This window comes from Tachysurus vachellii, chromosome 9, assembly GCF_030014155.1.
Source record: "Tachysurus vachellii isolate PV-2020 chromosome 9, HZAU_Pvac_v1, whole genome shotgun sequence".
NCBI lineage: Eukaryota > Metazoa > Chordata > Actinopteri > Siluriformes > Bagridae > Tachysurus > Tachysurus vachellii.
In genome coordinates this window covers 26386664-26409163 of record NC_083468.1, presented here as the reverse complement: position 1 = coordinate 26409163, position 22500 = coordinate 26386664, and the positions used below count along the sequence as shown (strand labels likewise).

Below are 22500 nucleotides of genomic sequence, written 5' to 3'. Positions count from 1 at the left end.
AAGTGAACATTCATCCTGCTTCTAGACATGTTTATTAATATTCTGTTGGTCGAATGCCAGATGGTTTAATCGTTTAATCGTTTAATTTCTGCCAAACGAATAATAAGATACCCTCAAGCCTGAAATAATTAAAATAAATTATTTGAATATTCAAGTTTTTTTTTTTTTACCACAAGCAAACTGGGTACTGGGGGGTCACGGTGGCTTAGTGGTTAGCACGTTCACCTCACACCTACAGGGTTGGGGGTTCGATTCCCGCCTCCGCCTTGCGTGTGTGGAGTTTGCATGTTCTCCTTGTGCCTCGGGGGTTTCCTCCGGGTACTCCGGTTTCCTCCCCCGGTCCAAAGACATGCATGGTAGGTTGATTGGCATCTCTGGAAAATTGTCCGTAGTGTGTGATTGCGTGAGTGAATGAGAGTGTGTGTGTGTGCCCTGTGATGGGTCGGCACTCCGTCCAGGGTGTATCCTGCCTTGATGCACGATGACACCTGAGATAGGCACAGGCTCCCCGTGACCCGAGGTAGTCCGGATAAGCGGTAGAAGATGAGTGAGTGAATGAATGAAACTGGGTACTAATGTTCCATTTTTTTGCTCATGTCACTTATTCTGTATGCACATGTACTGTAGTGTAGCTTTAAAGCTTTAATATATAATCACTGAACATTTACGGGCCTTAAATCGTTTTAAAGGGGCGGTCCGTATTTCCTGGAGGTACAAAAGGTTCCTATTTCTCTGTAAAATTTTGTTCTCTTATATCAGTTGTAAAATATTACACTAAAGTGAAAGCAAAGAGGTGTTTTTACTGTAAGTCAGAGAGAGAAACCTAAAAGCAGAATCCTGTAGCTGATGCAGGCTTCAATAAAACCTGAAAGGATCTCGATCTCGACTCAAGTCGTGGAAGCTGCATTCGAGGAAGGAACATTTGTAGGAACTGCTTCTGAGAGTAGTGTAAAAAATGTCTGAAGGCATGAATCTAAAATTATACTGCGTTAAGTAAAGTGTAAATGAAGACACAGCGTTTGTGTTACAGATTTAATGAGGGATATTTTAAAGTAGTGAGAAAAAGCCTGCGGTTTCATTGACAGACTTACCAGAGCTCCAGAAAAAGAGATTTATTTTTTAATGTCTTCTAGCTGTAAGGAAGTATAAAAATAACACCACCTTGCTGTGAGGTGTGTGTGTGTGTGTGTGTGTGTGTGTGTGTGTGTGTGTGTGTGTGTGTGTGTGTGTAATATATGCCCAGATCAATATTTAATGTTCATTTTGGAGCTGTCTGCAAATATCTGGAAAATTGGTTGACTCTGACCGGGCAGATATTGGAGATGAATATACAGCCGGAGGACAAGCGAACTCACAACTCATCCGAAGCTTCCGCTCAGAGACAGACACGTCACGACACGTCCTGACACGTCCCTGACACGTCCCTGACACGACGTGAATCCTCCTGAGGAAAATAAAGCAATCTCTACGGCCCTGAATGATGCAGACAGACAGATACATGGTCTCACAATAAGGACAGCGAGAAACCAGGCTATGTTTATGTGTTGTAAAGCTGGTTTACTACTGAGCAAGAAGAAAAGAGCATTAACACTTAACTCCAACAAACATGGTGACACACACACACACACACACCAACACCAACAAACATGGTGACACACACACCACCTCCAACAAACATGGTGACACACACACACACACACACACACCAACACCAACAAACATGGTGACACACACACCACCTCCAACAAACATGGTGACACACACACACACACCAACACCAACAAACATGGTGACACACACACACACACCAACACCAACAAACATGGTGACACACACACCACCTCCAACAAACATGGTGACACACACACACACACACACACACCAACACCAACAAACATGGTGACACACACACCACCTCCAACAAACATGGTGACACACACACCAACAAACATGGTGACACACACACACCAACAAACATGGTGACACACACACACAGCAACAAACATGGTGACACACACACAGCAACAAACATGGTGACACACACACACACAGCAACAAACATGGTGACACACACACAAACAGCAACAAACATGGTGACACACACACAAACAGCAACAAACATGGTGACACACACTCCAACAAACATGGTGACACACACACCAACAAACATGGTGACACACACACACAGCAACAAAGATGGTGACACACACACACTCCAACAAACATGGTGACACACACACCAACAAACATGGTGACACACACACCAACAAACATGGTGACACACACACACAGCAACAAACATGGTGACACACACTCCAACAAACATGGTGACACACACACACTAACTCCAACAAACATCTTGACACACACACACCAACACCAACAAACATGGAGACACACACACACCAACTCCAACAAACATGGTGACACACACACCAACACCAACAAACATGGTGACACACACACCAACACCAACAAACATGGTGACACACACACCAACACCAACAAACATGGAGACACACACACACACCAACACCAACAAACATGGAGACACACAAACACCAACACCAACAAACATGGAGACACACACACACACACCAACACCAACAAACATGGAGACACACACACCAACACCAACAAACATGGAGACACACACACACACACACCAACACCAACAAACATGGAGACACACACACCAACACCAACAAACATGGAGACACACACACCAACACCAACAAACATGGAGACACACACACCAACACCAACAAACATGTTCACACACACACACCAACACCAACAAACATGGAGACACACACACACCAACACCAACAAACATGGAGACACACACCAACACCAACAAACATGGAGACACACACACACACCAACACCAACAAACATGGAGACACACACACACACACACCAACACCAACAAACATGGAGACACACACACCAACACCAACAAACATGGAGACACACACACACACCAACAATAACAAACATGGAGACACACACACACCAACACCAACAAACATGGAGACACACAAACACCAACACCAACAAACATGGAGACACACAAACACCAACACCAACAAACATGGAGACACACACAAACACCAACAAACATGGAGACACACACACCAACACCAACAAACATGGAGACACACACACCAACACCAACAAACATGGTGACACACACACCAACACCAACAAACATGGAGACACACACACACACCAACACCAACAAACGTGGAGACACACAAACACCAACACCAACAAACATGGAGACACACACACACACACCAACACCAACAAACATGGAGACACACACACCAACACCAACAAACATGGAGACACACACACACACACACCAACACCAACAAACATGGAGACACACACACCAACACCAACAAACATGGAGACACACACACCAACACCAACAAACATGGAGACACACACACCAACACCAACAAACATGTTCACACACACACACCAACACCAACAAACATGGAGACACACACACACCAACACCAACAAACATGGAGACACACACACCAACACCAACAAACATGGAGACACACACACACACCAACACCAACAAACATGGAGACACACACACACCAACACCAACAAACATGGAGACACACACACCAACACCAACAAACATGGAGACACACACACACACCAACACCAACAAACATGGAGACACACACACCAACACCAACAAACATGTTGACACACACACACCAACACCAACAAACATGGAGACACACAAACACCAACACCAACAAACATGGAGACACACACAAACACCAACAAACATGGAGACACACACACCAACACCAACAAACATGGAGACACACACACACACACCAACACCAACAAACATGGTGACACACACCAACACCAACAAACATGGTGACACACACCAACACCAACAAACATGGTGACACACACACACACCAACAAACAAAGGTTTACACTTAACTATAGAGTGAGTACAGAAAACTATGGGGAAAGTACAAAAGACAACTGAGAAGGTCCACCAAACATTTGTTTATCCAGGTGAATCTGACTGGCTTGGTGAGTAATGAACATATGGACACGTTTTTGGTGATTGGCTTTTTTATTTGTTTAAATCTATCTCTGAAGATCTCCATGGAAGCAGAATAATCTTGCTGCACTTTACACAGATGATGATTAAAATATAGAGCGAGTGAAATTATTAGTAGAGCCGAATCCTGCACGCTGTGACCGAGGACACGAGCTTACAAGGACAAACAGGTCAGTTTTGACTTCAGGTTATATTTAAAAAAATCACTTTCTGGAGATATGTTGCTTTTAAGGGGTTTATTATAGACCTGCTCCTGGAGGATTTATCTCCAACCTTAATCTTTGAAACTCCTTCTGAAACTCGTGGGACCGACACGGAAGTGGTGCGAAACAGATCTAATTACTATTCAGGGAATGACTAAATTATGGAAAAACGGAGTGGGGGAAGGAAGTGAAGGTTAAATTATTCCAGGTTTTGAGGTATTAAATGAAATAATGTGACTGAAGGATCACCAGGTTCCACCATATTCCATATTACGACTCTTCAGAAGAGAACAATCTGGAAATAAACACTAACCCAGAGCATAAATCTTCTTCATGTGCATCTGTGGAAAACATTTCCCACCTTAGAACCCTGTACTATCCAAAGACCTTGTGAGGAACCCTGCTCACGCTGTGGATCCGATTTCAAACGGTCTCCGGCTATGCTGTAGCCGTGATATTTATCTTTTTTATTTTAATATCAGATTGGATTAATAAAAGACGTTTGCTCTTTTGCTCGTTAAACACGACTGAAAGCAGATTTGCCCGTACGCACTGATCTCGGCGAACTCTGCTGCTCGATACACCCACTTTCCTCCCACTCACCGATCGATCAGAGATGGAATGTAAAATGGTTTTTAAAAGCCTGCAGCTAAGCTGAGATCACACTCACACACACACACACACAAATACACACACACACACACACACAAATACACACAAATACACACACACACACACACACACGGATGGCTCATGATCGACCCCGCTTCTGTAACTTAACAGTAGTCTAGATTTGTAATACAAAGTTTATTATTTATTTTTGTTTATTATTATTTATTTGATTTATTTATATTATTTAGGGGCACGGTGGCTTAGTAATTAGCACATTCTCCTCACATCTCCAGGGTTGGGGGTTCGATTCCCGCCTCCGCCTTGTGTGTGTGGAGTTTGCATGTTCTCCCCGTGCCTCGGGGGTTTCCTCTGGGTACTCCGGTTTCCTCCCCCGGTCCAAAGACATGCATGGTAGGTTGATTGGCATCTCTGGATAATTGTCCGTAGTGTGTGATTGCGTGAGTGAATGAGTGTGTGTGTGTGTGTGTGCCCTGCGATGGGTTGGCACTCCGTCCAGGGTGTATCCTGCCTTGATGCCCGATGACGCCTGCAATAGGCACAGGCTCCTGTTTATCATCAGGACATGTATTAAAGTTTGTGAGGAAAATATTAGCTTAGACTAATTCTCAATTCTCAGCTAGCATGATGATATCTGTGACAATACAAACTAGCCGAATGCTAATCGTCAGCAGTCACGGTACACTTGCGAGCGTACACTACTATAAATATCTGATCTTAGAACGTAAATATCCTGAACGTAGATCTTTTTTCTTTTAAACTGTAAGAAGTAAAAAAAAAAAAAAAAAGTGTTAGGCGGAAGGAAAACTGAAACAGAGATACTTTCAAATGACTTTTGTTTTTAGTTTGTTATTTTTCACTTCAGCCTTTATGGATGTGTGAATCTCATTGATAAAGTCGCCACGGGAAACCAAATGGCTTCTCCAGTCATCTGTAAAAAACAAAAAACCTCCAGATCAAAGCCGGTTAGATTCAAGAAGATAGAGATGGAATGTATGTTTGGTGTGATCAATAAAGAAAAATTACACTGTGTGTGTGTGTGTGTGTGTGTGTGTGTGTGTGTGTGTGTGTGTGTCACTGCGCATTATGGGAGGTTTTACACTGTTGCCTCTGGGTGTATTTTGTCTTTACTCCTCTCTCTCTCTCTCTCTCTCTCTCTCTCTCTCTCTCTCTCAATTCAATTCAATTCAATTCAATTTAAATGAGCTTTATTGGCATGACACATTTTATATGTATTGCCAAAGCATTTTAAATAATGAAATTGAAATGTAAATAATGAAACCAAAATTATAAGACAAACTAATAAATAAGCCAACAAACAAAAGGTTAATAATAATTTTAAACTCTGTAGTCATAAGTGAGGTGTGGTTTCATGAGCGCAGTACAGACCGGTCGACTCCTCCCTCTTGGCGTGACAGGTTTGGATGTACCGAGCTTCCAAACTTTACCTCTCCTTGGCTACAGTACAGGCAGAACCGGCTCTCTCTTGGCAGCAGCTCTGTCTGTGTCTCTATAGCCAGGCTGTGGTCACTGATCCTGTAACTCAATACAATTCAATTCAATTCACTTCAATTATAGGACAACATTGCCAAAACTATTATTATATATTATAGGTATAGGATATTATACATTTGTGTTATCTTTAAATCACATTTAAAGCAATATGAAATGAAAAATAAATAAATAAAGACATTTTTAAGACCTGTCTCTCTCCTCCGTCAGTGTTAAAATGAAACTAATGTCTTTTTACGGAAAACTTCACAACATCAACATATAAAAATTGAGGGTCTGCCACACAACTCGCCGTGGATGAGATGTAGCTATAGAAACGATAACCTGTGATTTTTAGCTGCACTACGGTCAGGAAATGAATCAACACTTTCTGACCAATCAGAATGCAGAATACAGGAAATGCTCACAATTTGGAGCAAAGGCCTGTTCTTAGGGTTTCACTTCACACTAACACAAGACCGAACGTGTGTGTGTGTGTGTGTGTGTGTGTGTGTGTGTGTGTGTGTAAGATAAAGAGAGAAAGCTGTTATGATGTACAGCATTAAGCCACGCCTCCTGCCCACAGATGACTTCTTTTCACAGCCCAGACTTGGCCAACCTGGAGGTTGAGTCAAATCTCTAGAACACTGAGTCAAATCTCTAGAACCCTGAGTCAAATCTCTAGAACACTGAGTCAAATCTCTAGAACGTGAGTCAAATCTCTAGAACACTGAGTCAAATCTCTAGAACACTGAGTCAAATCTCTAGAACCTGAGTCAAATCTCTAGAACACTGAGTCAAATCTCTAGAACACTGAGTCAAATCTCTAGAACGTGAGTCAAATCTCTAGAACACTGAGTCAAATCTCTAGAACACTGAGTCAAATCTCTAGAACCTGAGTCAAATCTCTAGAACACTGAGTCAAATCTCTAGAACACTGAGTCAAATCTCTAGAACACTGAGTCAAATCTCTAGAACCCTGAGTCAAATCTCTAGAACACTGAGTCAAATCTCTAGAACGTGAGTCAAATCTCTAGAACACTGAGTCAAATCTCTAGAACACTGAGTCAAATCTCTAGAACCTGAGTCAAATCTCTAGAACACTGAGTCAAATCTCTAGAACACTGAGTCAAATCTCTAGAACGTGAGTCAAATCTCTAGAACACTGAGTCAAATCTCTAGAACACTGAGTCAAATCTCTAGAACACTGAGTCAAATCTCTAGAACACTGAGTCAAATCTCTAGAACACTGAGTCAAATCTCTAGAACACTGAGTCAAATCTCTAGAACACTGAGTCAAATCTCTAGAACACTGAGCCAAATCTCTCGAACACTGAGTCAAATCTCTAAAACACTGAATCAAATCTCTAGAACGTGAGTCAGATCTCTAGAACACTGAGTCAAATCTCTAGAACGTGAATCAAATCTCTAGAACACTGAGTCAAATCTCTAGTACACTGAGTCAAATCTCTAAAACACTGAATCAAATCTCTAGAACACTGAGTCAAATCTCTAGAACACTGAGTCAAATCTCTAGAACACTGAGTCAAATGTCTAGAACACTGAGTCAAATCTCTAGAACACTGAGTCAAATCTCTAGAACACTGAGCCAAATCTCTAGAACACTGAGTCAAATCTCTAGAACACTGAGTCAAATCTCTAGAACACTGAGTCAAATCTCTAGAACACTGACCACTACAATAAAGTGTCCTTGGGGCCTCCTAGAGAAAAAGTGTGCACTCCAGGATGTGTTCCTGAGCCCTACAGAGTCGGAATTAGCTCCGCTTTCAAGTGCAGCCCGATGAAAACCCAGAGAAATCTGAGTGATGTTTTTTATTTCATCAATATAAAAAGCACTTAGCGTACTTTCTTCTGAGGCTTTTTCTTGCCGCATTACTTTTTTTTTTTTTCTGGCGATGGAGCTCTTGAAGGGAAAATGGAGCAGAGCGCCTGGAGGATCGGGATTAACGCAGCATGCATGTTAGTAAATTAAAAAATGATTTGATTTGCATTTCTACCTCAGAATTGTTCATGCTTCCATAATGAAGTTTGTTTTACGGCTCAGGAAAATATTCCAATTTATTCAATAGCACATGGCTTCGGGGCAGAGTTCTGTCTCTTCAGACTACGGGAATAAACTCGGATTGGCGTTTCACACCGAGCGGAATTCCCATCAGCATTCCCAAGTGGTGGGATTATAGCTGCTGCATCTGAGTGCACATGTCAGTGATCTCTTTCTGTCTCTCTGTATATCATCATTCTCTCTCTCTCTCTCTCTCTCTCTCTCTCTCTCTCTCTCTCTCTCACTATCTGTCTCTTTTGTACTTTTTCTTTCCAAATGATTCTCTCTCTCTTTCTCTCTCTCTCTCTCTCTCTCTCTCTCTCTCTCTCTCTCTCTCTCTCTCTCTCTCTCTCTCTCTCTCTCTCTCTCACTATCTGTCTCTTTTGTACCTTTTCTTTCCCAATGATTCTCTCTCTCTCTCTCTCTCTCTCTCTCTCTCTCTCTCTCTCTCTCTCTCTCTCTCTCTCTCTCTCTCTCTCTCTCTCTCTCTCTCTCTCTCTCTCTCACTGTCTGTCTCTTTTGTACTTTTTCTCTCCCAATGATTCTCTCTCTCTCTCTCTCTCTCTCTCTCTCTCTCTCTCTCTCTCTCTCTCTCTCTCTCTCTCTCTCTCCCAACAGCTATTTTAATTTAATCAGTTATCAAACAACATCAAAAAAACACATTCTTAACAAATTATATTTCTCAAACATGATTTTTTTTTTAATCTTTCTATTTTCACTCCTCATTAATCTTAACTCCTGGACCGCAGGCGCTGGGTTATTAAATTTGAAAATGAGAGGCGACAGTGGAAGAGAACAGGAAGGCTGCGAGGCCTGAACTGAGATCAGAGCGTTTTATCTGGCAGAACGTCGAGTGGGGAGTTTTGTAGACGAACGAATCAAGCGGGACGACGAACGTCTCTTTGACCGTCTTCGGTGTCGCAGATCCTTTTTGTCTCCATTACTAAAAAAATGCATACGTGATACACATCGGAGAAGAGGTTCGAGTTTCTTTCTGCGTCTTCTGTGGAAAAAAACACTCGTTGCTGTAGACGTCCTCGTTCAGAGAGCTTGCGTAAAGGCCCCAGGACGCTATGGGAAACGTTTGTGCTTTCTGTCACTGTGTTCTGGTTTTAAAGGTGGGGTCTCTGATATTTGAGAAATGCTTCAGAAAACTGAGTCGGGACGACAAACAAAACAAAAATAAAAACAAACGTGTAGCCAATGAGCAGAAAGGGGCGTGTCTTGTCAGTATGGGCGGAGAGAGTGTTCAGTGCGCATGTGTGACATTAGCAGAAAGCGGTTTTAACATTGACATGGAGGATAAAAACAAAGAAAGAAAGAGAAGAAAGACTTACGATAAGGTAAGAAGTAGGACGTGTTAATATAGGATCAGCTTTCCAGCGCTGGAGAGAACTGAAGGAGCAGGAAGTTGGTCACATATTCACAGATTGGAGTTTCCTGAGTCAATAACTCCTGAGCTAAACACTGTTACTACACAGATAACACCTCTTTTCTATCGTAGTAATGTAGAGACGCAGCTACAACCGTGTTTTGTGTAGTAACAGCGTTACTCTCTCTGCCCATATTGACAAGACCCGCCCCTTTCTGCTCATTGGCTACCGGTTTGTTTTGATTTTTGTCTAAACACAGTTTTCAGGAGCATTTCTCAAATATCGGAGACCCCACCTTTAATCTGGATGTTAAGTGCTGTAGAGATGCATCAGGTCCATGTTTTTATTTCTTTTATTTTTTGAGCGACTTCAATAACAACCCAATTCACCAACTTAAATTATATAGTATTACCGCTGAAGGTTTAAACGTTAAAGCAAACAAAATAAAAAATAAAATCTTTTCTTTCTGTTGTTTGTGGACACAAGAGTTTGTGTTAAAACAATTTATTTGCTTGGAATTTTTTTATTTTTTTTAATCATAACCTCTTGGTTTAATTCATCCGTAACTATGAAGATTCGAGAGCAGAAGAATTGCTGGGGAAAAAAATGTGACTGCATTTATAAAGAAATAAAGGGCAGGATGTTCGATTTGTCATCACACAGATTCAAGAGACTGAACGTTTTTAAATCTTTGGCCTTGAGCTGGGGTTGGGGAGAGGGGAGGGGGTTAAAAAATTGATTAAAAAATATCGACAGGTATGGATTTGATTTTTTTAAAGAGGTAGAAAGCAATCTGAGCTGAGGTCTGTTGAGGTGAAGGTCAGAGACGTGGATCTTTGTGTGGCTCCGACGCTCCTGAATCGTTCACGCTCCTTTTGTTGATTGTTGCTCGAGAACAAAATAGAGGATTTCAGCCAGGTTTGGGATTTAAATAGCATTAACAAACATCCCCATGTTTTTTTTTGCCATTCATTAGCACTAGGTTGCTCATCAGAAGTTCAGGGTTCAATTTTCCATCCTACCAATGTTGGGCCCCTGAACAAGGCCCTTAGCCCCACCCTCTCTGGGGTGCTAGCATTCTGTCTGACCCTGCACTCCGACCCCAGCTTCTTAATAAGCTGAGATATGCACAATATAATATAATCAGATATAAGCTTTTTAGGGGCAGTTGTAGCTCAAAAGGTTAATGCTCTAGGATATTGATGAGCAAGATATTTGTGTCTTTAACCATCCGTGCTCCAGGGGCACTGTATCACGACCCTGAACTCTGACCCCAGCTTCTGAAACTGGGATAATCGAGGAACAAATTTACATGCAACAAAAATAAAAGGCTTTTTTATTGTTAGCCTTAGATTCGGTCGTGTGAACGAGTGAACTGATGTAAATAAAGCTGTTAAAGTTGCACTACTGATCAGAGCTGCTGTTAGCAAACTAATCTGTCCAATCAGAGTCCAGCGTTCAGTAGCGCCGGTGTATAAATGTGTTTAGTGCTCGTAGACAGCAAGAAGGAATTCAAGTCGTGTTCTGAAGGTGAGTTGTTTTTTTTTTCATTTTATTTCATGCTGTGAGAATGGAGGACTAACCTGGTCCTGCTCATGTGGGAGCTCTGGGCAAATAAAGCTGTGAACTTAACAAGGCTAATACGGCAGATTCCTCCGTTTAGCACAGGGTCACATTCTGTGTGCAGGTAGAAACCTCATCTCTCTCTCTCTCTCTCTCTCTCTCTCTCTCTCTCTCTCTCTCTCTCTCTCTCTCTCTCACTCGCTCTGAGCGTTGTTTAGAATGAACTATGCAGATTCTCCACAACGTTTTCTAATTAAACATTTTTAGAGTGTGTGATTGTGTCCTTCTGCAGAGAAGATTTGGTTTACTGCAAGCTCTCTATCTCTCTCTGTTTCTCTCTCATTCTCTCTCTCTGTTTCTCTCTCTCTGTCTCTCTGTCTCTCTCTTTCTGTCTCTCTCTCTCTCCCTCTTTCTCCTCTCTTTCTGTCTCTCTCTCTCTCTCTCTCTCTCTCTCTCCTCTCTCTCTCTCTCTCTCTCTCTCTCTCTCTGTTTGAATATGATGAGAGTGTGTAGACTCCGCACCTCTGCACCAGTGTAAGTGGGCTGATGTACTACGGGCCCCAGGCGGTTGTTTTACATGCTTTTGTTGGTGTGAGCAGAACAGAGCAGAACAGAGCAGAACAGACCTCCACTTTGATCCTGCACCAGTGGAGGAGAGAAAATGCTAACGCTGACACTTTCATCACTGTGAGTGAGGGCATTTTCTACACCTCTGAACAGGTGTAGGTGTGCATCACTCTCTTCTCCATGTCTTACATCCGTAATTGTGATGGCATGATTATTATTTTTTTAATTCTATCATACTTAGCACTACTCTTGAGATAGATAGATAGACAGATAGACAGATAGATAGATAGATAGATAGATAGATAGATAGATAGATAGATAGATAGATAGATAGATAGATAGATAGAGATAAATAAAGGTAGTTTGAATGTGGATTACTTTTGCAGTGTTCTACATAGAAGCTGTAAGAGTGTATTGAGAGGAGGAGGAAGAGGAGGAGCCCTTGAGGGTTGTGGATCTGAGCTTCTTGATGAGAGGAGTGTAGTGGTGTCTCCTGACCAGCCCTGGAGGATGTATTTCACTGTATGTAGGATGTGTTGAGTGACTCCACACACTCCTGCTGGACGGATATCTCACTGTAAAATGTCTCTCCAGGTGGAGCTCTCAGCACGCAGCGTCCTGATTTCCTGAAATCGAACACCCAGCATGAGCTCTGGGAGTCCAACAGTGTAATTACCAACACACCCAGAAAGCTGGGCAGCACTTTTTATATTGTTCAGTCAGGCTGTTCTCAGATGTGTTCATTTAACACCAGAGACGAGGTGCAGAAGAGCGTTAAGCATCAGAGCTCCGCTTCCTGCTGAACCGCTTCTGTACAGAGATGGTGATGATGTGACGGATGGTCAGTCTAAGATAGAACATGGGGTGAAGATCAATGATGCTGTTCAGCAGAAAATAAACTGGGATTAATTAGACGTGTGGTACGTTTAATAAGCTGAATTCTTATCTTCATAGTTTTATTGTAACTGTCAGTTTTCTGATGGACGAGTTTACACTCTGCAGTTTACACTCTACAGTTTACACTCTGCAGGATACACTCTGCAGGATACACCCTGGACGGTGTGCCAACCCATCGCAGGGCACACACACACTCTCATTCACTCCCACACTACGGACAATTTTTCCAGAGATGCCAATCAACCTACCATGCATGTCTTTGGACCGGGGGAGGAAACCGGAGTACCCGGAGGAAACCCCCGAGGCACGGGGAGAACATGCAAACTCCACACACACAAGGTGGAGGCGGGAATCGAACCCCCAACCCTGGAGGTGTGAGGCGAACGTGCTAACCACTAAGACACCGTGACCCCCCTGCATTTGTGTCTAAAACAAGAAAAATCGGATTAATCACTTCTATACATTCCTTCAAGAGGACTTCATATAAAGAACTGAAAAAGTCACAATAAGATCTTAGAAGGAAAAAAAAAATCGATCCAGTCACTGAGCCCATACAGGAAAAGAAAGTATCTGTGTTGATGCTCTAGCTTCGATCTCTCTTTCTCTCTTCCTCCGTCACTATTTCTCTTCCTCTCGCTCTACATAAGCATCTTACTCCATCTATATATACACACACATATATAACTCCTTCTCTCGTCCCAGTCTCTCTGTCCACTCCTTCTCTGCGTCTTTCTATCTATTTTCTCTCTCTCTCTCTCTCTCTCTCTCTCTCTCTCTTTCACAGCATCTGTCATATATAATAAGGTTCTGGAGTAAACACAGAGATTTTCCACCACATGAGTCACTCTGTGCTTTTAACAATAAGCTTGTTTTATAACCCTAATAGCCGCCGTAATCTGCTGATTGCTGGTGCGAATGCATGAAATAAAGAAACGCTCTTTAGACGAATATGTTTGAAAACGAGCAGCGCTCTCATTATCCTGACCGTTTGAAGACGGATGATTCTCTCGTGTGTAGCACTTTGAGTGTGAGTTTTTTGTAAAACAAATGTTTATTCTTTTTGTGTGTGAATACGCTGGCGTTCGTGTCGACAGAACCGAGCGATAAGAAGAAACGCGGAGACGATTAGCTTTGCGTTTTAAGACATGTTAGTAAGTGTACTTATATGTAAATTTATGCAAATGTGTGGAAATGTAGGATGTAAAGGTCTTCCCAAATAACTTGTACATTCTCATGAATGTGACATTTCTAGAACATTTTACCAATAATTTTGTTCATATGCAGGTTAATAATTGTTGAAAAACCAACTGTGCTCCTTCATCATCTTATCTCGTAATGGGACACCAGTCCGTCACGGCGCACCATGAACGCAGTATATAACGGTATGTTATTGGGAGGAAGGAAGGAAACTGGAGAACTTGGAGGAACCCCTCATGGACATGTAGTTTTCACACAGAGAGAAAGATTAGGACTGAATGCCAGCAGCTACGACACAGTGATACCTTACATTTATAGCCTTTGGCAGATTCCTTTATCTGACCTGGGATCAAACTTACAACCTTCTGATCGGTAGCACAACACCTTAACCAATAGGCTACTACATGCCCCATGACTTTACACCTGGTGTGTGACCTCTGTGGGACATTAAACCAAGACTTACAGCGAGTGTAGAGTTTATATATACAGTATATATATATGAATGTATAGTGATGATGTATCCATGATGGTATGATGATGTATCCATAATATATATGATGCACTTTCCTTATAGAGCATGTGGGAAGATTCACAGAGCTCCAAATAGGAACACTCCCACATCTCTCTCTCTCTCTGTCTCTCTCTCCCTCTGTTTTTCTCTCTCTCTCTCTCTCTCTCTCTCTCTCTCTCTCTCTCTCTCTCTCTCTCTGTTTCTCTCTCATTCTCTCTCTTTCTCTCTCTCTGTTTCTGTTTTTCTCTCTCTCTCTGTTTCTCTCTGTTTCTCTCTCTGTGTTTCTCTCTCTCTCTCTCTGTTTCTTTCTCTCTCACTCTCACCCCCGTCTCTCTGTCTCTCTCTGTTTCTCTCTCATTCTCTCTTTCTGTCTCTATCTCTCTCTCTGTTTCTCTCTCATTCTCTCTCTTTCTGTCTCTCTCTCTCTCTCTCTGTTTTTTTTCTCTCTCTCTGTTTCTCTCTGTTTATCTCTCATTCTCTCTCTCTCTCTGTTTCTCTCTCTCTCTCTGTTTTTCTCTCTCTCCCTCTCACCCCCCGTCTCTCTCTCTCTCTCTCTCTCTCTCTCTCTCTCTCACTCTCACCCCCGTCTCTCTGTCTCTCTCTGTTTCTCTCTCATTCTCTCTTTCTGTCTCTATCTCTCTCTCTGTTTCTCTCTCATTCTCTCTCTTTCTGTCTCTCTCTCTCTCTCTCTCTCTCTCTGTTTCTCTCTGTTTTTTTTCTCTCTCTCTGTTTCTCTCTGTTTCTCTCTCATTCTCTCTCTCTCTCTCTGTTTCTCTCTCTCTCTCTCTGTTTTTCTCTCTCTCCCTCTCACCCCCCGTCTCTCTCTCTCTCTCTCTCTCTCTCTCTCTCTCTCTCTCTCTCTCTCTCTCTCTCTGTCTCTCCCCCCCACCCTCTCTCTCTGTACTATAAACTCAGACACAGAGCTGATATCTCACACACACACCGGACGCCGAGCTTTTGCGCTCCTTCGTCGTTTGCACGCGCACGAATTCTCAAGCCAAAACGCGCAGGTTCTCCGTCTTTTGTGTCTCCGTCGGGCGGGAGGCGCCTGGTCTCTCTCTCTCTCTCTCTCTCTCTCTCTCTCTCTCTCTCTCTCTCTCTTTCTCTCACGACACGCGGATCCGTAGAGACATTCGGATCTGAAGCGGACCAGATCACGGAGCGGAGAGGAGCGCGAGCGCGTCGAGAGGCGTGGATGTTGGAGCGCGTGCAGCTCTGATGGTGCTGAGGAGAGGAGACAAACCGCCAAACACTGAAGCTTCACTTTCTCTGCTCGTATGAACAGGTCAGTAGGAATCGGTTCTCTTAAAAGATTCGTACACAAAAAGCTCGTGCGCACCGAATATCCATCAGTACATAAACTTTACTTCGTCAGCTCTTATTTACTCTAATAAACAAAACAGCCTTTAAACGGCTCCATTAAAACATTCAGTAGTTTGTTCACAATAACAATAAAAGCCTGAGTTTACAGTTAAATCTATAAAAAAAAAAAAACAAAAACGTTGGACTGTTGCCATGGAGAAGGAGTTCATCCTGCACGCGCACTATTTTGTTCTGTATTGTCTTATTTAACACATTTAGTTGTTTCATTAGTAAATAAAAACAACAACAACCTGCACGCATATATATTCAACATATTTTACAAAAAAAACGTTTGCTACAATATTGAATTTATTAAAAACAAAAACCGTCAAATTTAAATAAACAACAATGTTAACACATTTAACACAAATAGCCGTTACAAATAGTTCCTTATCGATACTACACAATGTAAATACATCACTATTATATTCTGTTTATCGTGTTAGCAATCACAGACTTGTTATTTTGAATCGTCACATTTTTAATGTAAACTCGTTTATTAGATTAAAGTTGCACATTTAAAGGGATTTTTCACCGTTGGACTGTTGCCATGGAGACGGAGTTTGTGCTAAAAGTCAGCCTTTTCTGCTTAGCTGTTTCATGCTAACGACGGAATAGTTGTTAGTTTAACGATTTATTTAAAGTTTTTCTGGTCTTTAAAAGTACTTAAATCTGTTAAACTGACCCATTATTTAAAACGAATATAACACAGTACATCCTGTACATACAGTACATTGTTTACCATGACAAACATTGCCTGAATGTTATTAGCATGTACAGCTAGTTATAATAAAATTCTCTTAAATAGACTGATGATAGTTGATCGTTTATAAAATATCGAATTTATTTGCTTGCACAAGAGATATTTTTGTGCGAATTAATATTTTCAGTAAACATCGGAGTAACAAAAAATACATTTTGAATTTTGAGCAAAAGTTTTTATTCTTAATAGAATAATTATGTTAATAATATATTATAATATACTTATAAATATATACTTTTATTATATTTATTTATTGTATTTAATATAAATTATAATTAATATAATTAATGGAAAATTCAGTGCAAACCTATAAGCTAGCATAACTGTAGTCGCGCTACAACAACTACACTTAGCTAACTAGAAACTATAGATTAAAGGAAATATCCATCCTGAAAAATTGCATATTAATGTATGTAATAAACACGTGACCCTTTATGTATAACGAATATATGTGTGGACGTTTTTGTTATTTCATTGGGTTCTTACATTCCTGTATTCGACTACAAGACTAACGACTAGCATTAAGAGTGATGCAGCGGTGCTTTAGTCTTTCAGTCTGTCAGCTTCTCTGTACAGTACACACTGCTCAAAAAGATCAGCTTTCAAAGCTTTAACTTGTAGATCTGTAATTAACCAAGGAAAATCCTGTCTAGTAGCTGCATTGCATTATGGGACGACCTCACACCTTTTGCTAATGAGGGGAAATCTTCTTTAATAAACTTTAATAAAACAGTTCTGTAAATTCCTTTAGGATTTTTTTCAGTTATTGTTAGTATCCTGTCACATTGCCATTTTGCATTTCCTGTACATGTAAGTAGGGTGTTTTTGGTGTATAATTAGACAGCTAAGGGAAAGTTAGCTGTAATTAATTCTAGTCATTTATAGCTTTTTCAGCCTTTATACACAAGGGAAGGAAATCTGTAATTAAAAACAACACACCAACATGCAGAAACTTCTTCAAGGCTCTCTAGCGCATGTGGGAATTTGTTGCAAGAACTCCTGAGCAATTTAACTTTTACAGTGTCGAACTCACTTTAACAGCATTTAATTAACTCACTGTTCATTTGTGTCCCAGTCAGATTTATTAAAAAAATGCAAAAGTGCATAATCTACTGTAATCAGTGTAATAAGCTGCACATGACCGTCGTTAAAACTCCTAATTAATAAAAACTCAGAGATCTTGGACTAATTTTGGTTTCAGAGTTTCGGCCTTGTTACTCCTCAGTGGTCAGCTGTATTTATTTATTTATTTATTCATTTATTTGTTTATTTATTTATTTATTTTTAAGTAGGCCTACTAATTTTATTTTTAGTAATCACTGTTTGGGGCATAGACACTGGCACATTTTGATTTGAACAGAAATATCACGGTATTTAAAACACAGTCTAGTTGTGAAAACAAAAAGAAAGTATAAAATCATTTTACAGTCACGTTCCTGCTCTACTTCTACAGAGTAACGTCGTTTATCATGAGAGATGAAAGCTTAAGCATCCTGTGCTCTTTGCCACAGATCGTGTGCACTCCCATTGGTAGCTGCTGCGCCAAGTCACTCCCTATTTGTATAAAGTGTGTCTTTGCTCAGCTTTGTTGCGTTGATGGACTCGCCCACACCTTGACGCTGACAGTTGCTGTTGTTCATGTTGCTTTAAGTCACAGTTTGCATTGAAAAGGAATGATCTTTGGTTAATTTATCACCAGCGTCATAATAAGTGATCAGTCACCGTACATGTCCGTGAAGCATAAAGATACCAAAACAGACCGGGTTAGTTAGCGTTAGCGGTGCGCAAGAATGTACGAAACTTTAATTACAATCTGCACACTGGTGTCGCTGATGATGCAGAGAATCCTGACTGATCCTAAAGCCACCAGACACATCCACTCTGGCTGCTGGCAGCTTCAGATGAGAGCTCATTAGAAAGCTTCCACTCTTGAATGCACATGAATCAATTTTTTGTAACGCATCCCGCTTCAGGCTGACTCTATAGTGCACAGCCACATCCTCGGTGCTGAATTAAGTCTTTATTTAATTTTAATTTCACTTTAATTAACTCCACAGACGGCTGCCGGTGATATTAATCGGGAGGCTAAAATGTAATCTGTCTACAGCTCAACAACTGTTAGTGCTGAGCATTATATCGCAAGGTCTCATAGATTGCGTCAGAACAACGACGTGGTGCAAAGTATTATTACATAGCAGTAGCGGCTTCCTTAGTGAGAATCTAACATTTTAAAAGTGTCTCAAGAGAAGCTGTAATTATTTAATTCAAATCTCTCGTTTATGTTTTTGTAGCTGGTTACACAAATCCCCATATAATGCTATGCAGTTCTCTATATTTTAAACAATTCTGATGGCCTGTTTCTTCTTAGTGGAAGGTTGATGAAATCTCCGCTGATGAAATCAACTCAAAATTGTATTCTCTGTCAAATGAAACCCTAAAACCCAGAAGATCCAGTTCAGCTACATTTTCGCTGCGGTTACTGAATAATTTATACTAGTTTCTTATGTCTTAAGATGAATAATTAACTAATAAGCTGGAAACGTTTTCTTTGATGAGTAACTGTATAATAAGGAGCGTAATAAGATTCCTCCACTTCACATCGGGGTCATGATCACCCAGTTGGGATTAATTATCTGCTAAATATGCACCGTAGAGTGTTTATACTACTTTAGACTTATCCTAAGTGTGTGAAGTAAATGCTACAAATAGTTTGTATGTACAAATAGTTTTATACTGTTTCAAAAAACACTGGAGGCCAAAATATACTCAGTACTAATTACGTTCTAATTACATCGTAGTTACATATCAGTTACTGTAGATCCAAGTTACATCCCATTTACACCCCAATTTCATCCCAGTTGCATCACAATTACATCCCATTTACACCCCAATTCGATCCCAGTTGCATCCTAATTACATCCCAGTTACATCCCATGTACACCCCAATTAGATCCCAGTTACATCCTAATTATAGCCCAGCTACACCCAATTACATCCCAGTTACATCCCATGTACACCCCAATTAGATCCCAGTTACATCCTAATTATAGCCCAGCTACACCCAATTACATCCCAGTTACATCCCATGTACACCCCAATTAGATCCCAGTTGCATCCTAATTATAGCCCAGCTACACCCAATTACATCCCAGTTACATCCCATGTACACCCCAATTAGATCCCAGTTGCATCCTAATTATAGCCCAGCTACACCCAATTACATCCCAGTTACATCCCATGTACACCCCAATTAGATCCCAGTTACATCCTAATTATAGCCCAGCTACACCCAATTACATCCCAGTTACATCCCATGTACACCCCAATAATATCCCAGTTACATCCTAATTATATCCCAGCTACACCCAATTACATCCCAGTTACATCCCATGTACACCCCAATAATATCCCAGTTACATCCTAATTATATCCCAGCTACACCCAATTACATCCCAGTTACATCCCATGTACACCCCAATAATATCCCAGTTACATCCTAATTATATCCCAGCTACACCCAATTACATCCCAGTTACATCCCATGTACACCCCAATAATATCCCAGTTACATCCTAATTATAGCCCAGCTACACCCAATTACATCCCAGTTACATCCCATGTACACCCCAATTAGATCCCAGTTACATCCTAATTATAGCCCAGCTACACCCAATTACATCCCAGTTACATCCCATGTACACCCCAATAATATCCCAGTTACATCCTAATTATATCCCAGCTACACCCAATTACATCCCAGTTACATCCCATGTACACCCCAATAATATCCCAGTTACATCCTAATTATATCCCAGCTACACCCAATTACATCCCAGTTACATCCCATGTACACCCCAATAATATCCCAGTTACATCCTAATTATAGCCCAGCTACACCCAATTACATCCCAGTTACATCCCATGTACAACCCAATTAGATCTTTAAAATGTAACCTGGACACACACACACACACACACACACACACACACACACACACACACACACAGCCAGCAGAGGGCAGCGTGCAGCTGAAAGGTGCGCTTAACTCTTCACACACGCTTATTGACGCAATATCCGATAAACACCCAGTCGATAAGTGTTTTCCTTCTACATCATACAGTATGGACTGATCTGATCACGCTCACTACAATGTAAACTATATATTATTACAAATCTCTGTTCGATCTATTTTATCATCTCTCATTGTTCATGTTCCAGAATCACATCATTATATAACCTTAACAAGACCAGCAGCTTGTAGTGAATTCGCCAAAGATCAAAATGTGATGAAAAGGAAAAGGAAGTAGTGAACGAACACCAGAAGGTGCTGATTAATAATCTATAACAGGCTTTTCTGCAGCTGCAAATCACAATTTTATGTGTTATTAATGTTTGTACTAATACCTTGTGGTTTCTATAGTAATGTCCCGGCTTATACAGAGCCACGTGCGGTGGATTTACTGTGAGAAACACCACGCTGAATGTGGTCCCAGATAAACACGTGTGATATTCCTGTGGTCCTGCTGTAAGGGTTAAGGATTATAAATGGCTCAGAGTGTAAGCTGTGGGTGTGTGTGGGACATGAAGGATGACACTGTTCCACTTCATCACTGTCCAATCAGGTTACTGTCTAACCTGCTCCTCCTCACCGACACTGTAATTCTTACTGATGGTCTCCACTCTGGGACGTCCGTATCGTATATAACACACGTCTGTATGAAGATGCAGGAAATGTGACGTGGGATAGGTGTCAAGGTCAGGACTAGACAGGACAGGCTATTAATGTGGTAACACTAGTGACAGGTGTTAGTGCTGTGTGTTAGTGTTAGATGGTAGTGTTAATGATAGTGTTAATGTTAAGTGGTAGTATTTCCTGACAGGTGGTTTTGTTAGGTGGCAGTGTTAGTGACAGGGCAGGGTGTTAGGTGGTTGTGTTAGTGACAGTGTTAATGTTAAGTGTTAGTGTTAGTGACAGGTGGTTTTATTAGGTGGTAGTGTTAGTGACAGTGTTAATGTTGACAGGTGGTTTTGTTAGTTGGCAGTGTTAGTGACAGTGTTAATGTTAAGTGTTAGTGTTAGTGACAGGTGGTTTTGTTAGGCAAGGCAAGGCAAGGCAAGTTTATTTGTATAGCACATTTCATACACAGAGGTCATGCAAAGTGCTTTAGGTGGCAGTTAGGTGGTAGTGTTAGTGACAGGGCAGGGTGTTAGGTGGTAGTGTTAGTGACAGTGTTAATGTTGACAGGTGGTTTTGTTAGTTGGCAGTGTTAGTGACAGTGTTAATGTTAAGTGTTAGTGTTAATGACAGGTGGTTTTGTTAGGTGGCAGTGTTAGTGACAGGGCAGGGTGTTAGGTGGTAGTGTTAGTGACAGTGTTAATGTTGACAGGTGGTTGTGTTAGTTGGCAGTGTTAGTGACAGTGTTAATGTTAAGTGTTAGTGTTAGTGACAGGTGGTTTTGTTAGGTGGTAGTGTTAGTGACAGGGGATAGTGTAAGGTGGTAGTGTTAGTGACAGTGTTAATGTTAGGTGGTAGCATTCGTGACAGTGTTAATGTTAGGTGGTAGTGTCAGTGACAGTGTTAATGTTAGGTGGTAGTGTTAGAGACAGATGGTAGTGTTAGGTGGTAGTCTTAATGTTAGGTGGTAGTGTTAGTGACAGGTGGTAGTGTTAGGTGGTAGTGTTAGTGACAGGTAGTAGTGTTAGGTGGTAGTGTTAGTGACAGGTGGTAGTGTTAGGTGGTAGTGTTAGTGACAGGTGGTAGTGTTAGTG

General features: G+C 41.2%; 2 protein-coding genes across 2 annotated transcripts in view; one reads left to right on the top strand and one right to left on the bottom strand.

The window, feature by feature from the left end:
- Window positions 1-22500, bottom strand: part of LOC132851483 (general transcription factor II-I repeat domain-containing protein 2-like) — a 172075-nt gene that overhangs the window by 71488 nt on the left and 78087 nt on the right. The window lies entirely within an intron of this gene.
- Window positions 15562-22500, top strand: part of LOC132851482 (carbohydrate sulfotransferase 8-like) — an 89537-nt gene continuing 82598 nt past the window's right edge. Inside the window, exon 1 of the mRNA XM_060878387.1 lies at window positions 15562-15890. The gene's annotated coding sequence lies outside the window, so the exon portion shown is untranslated. The remainder of the gene's footprint in view (window positions 15891-22500) is intronic.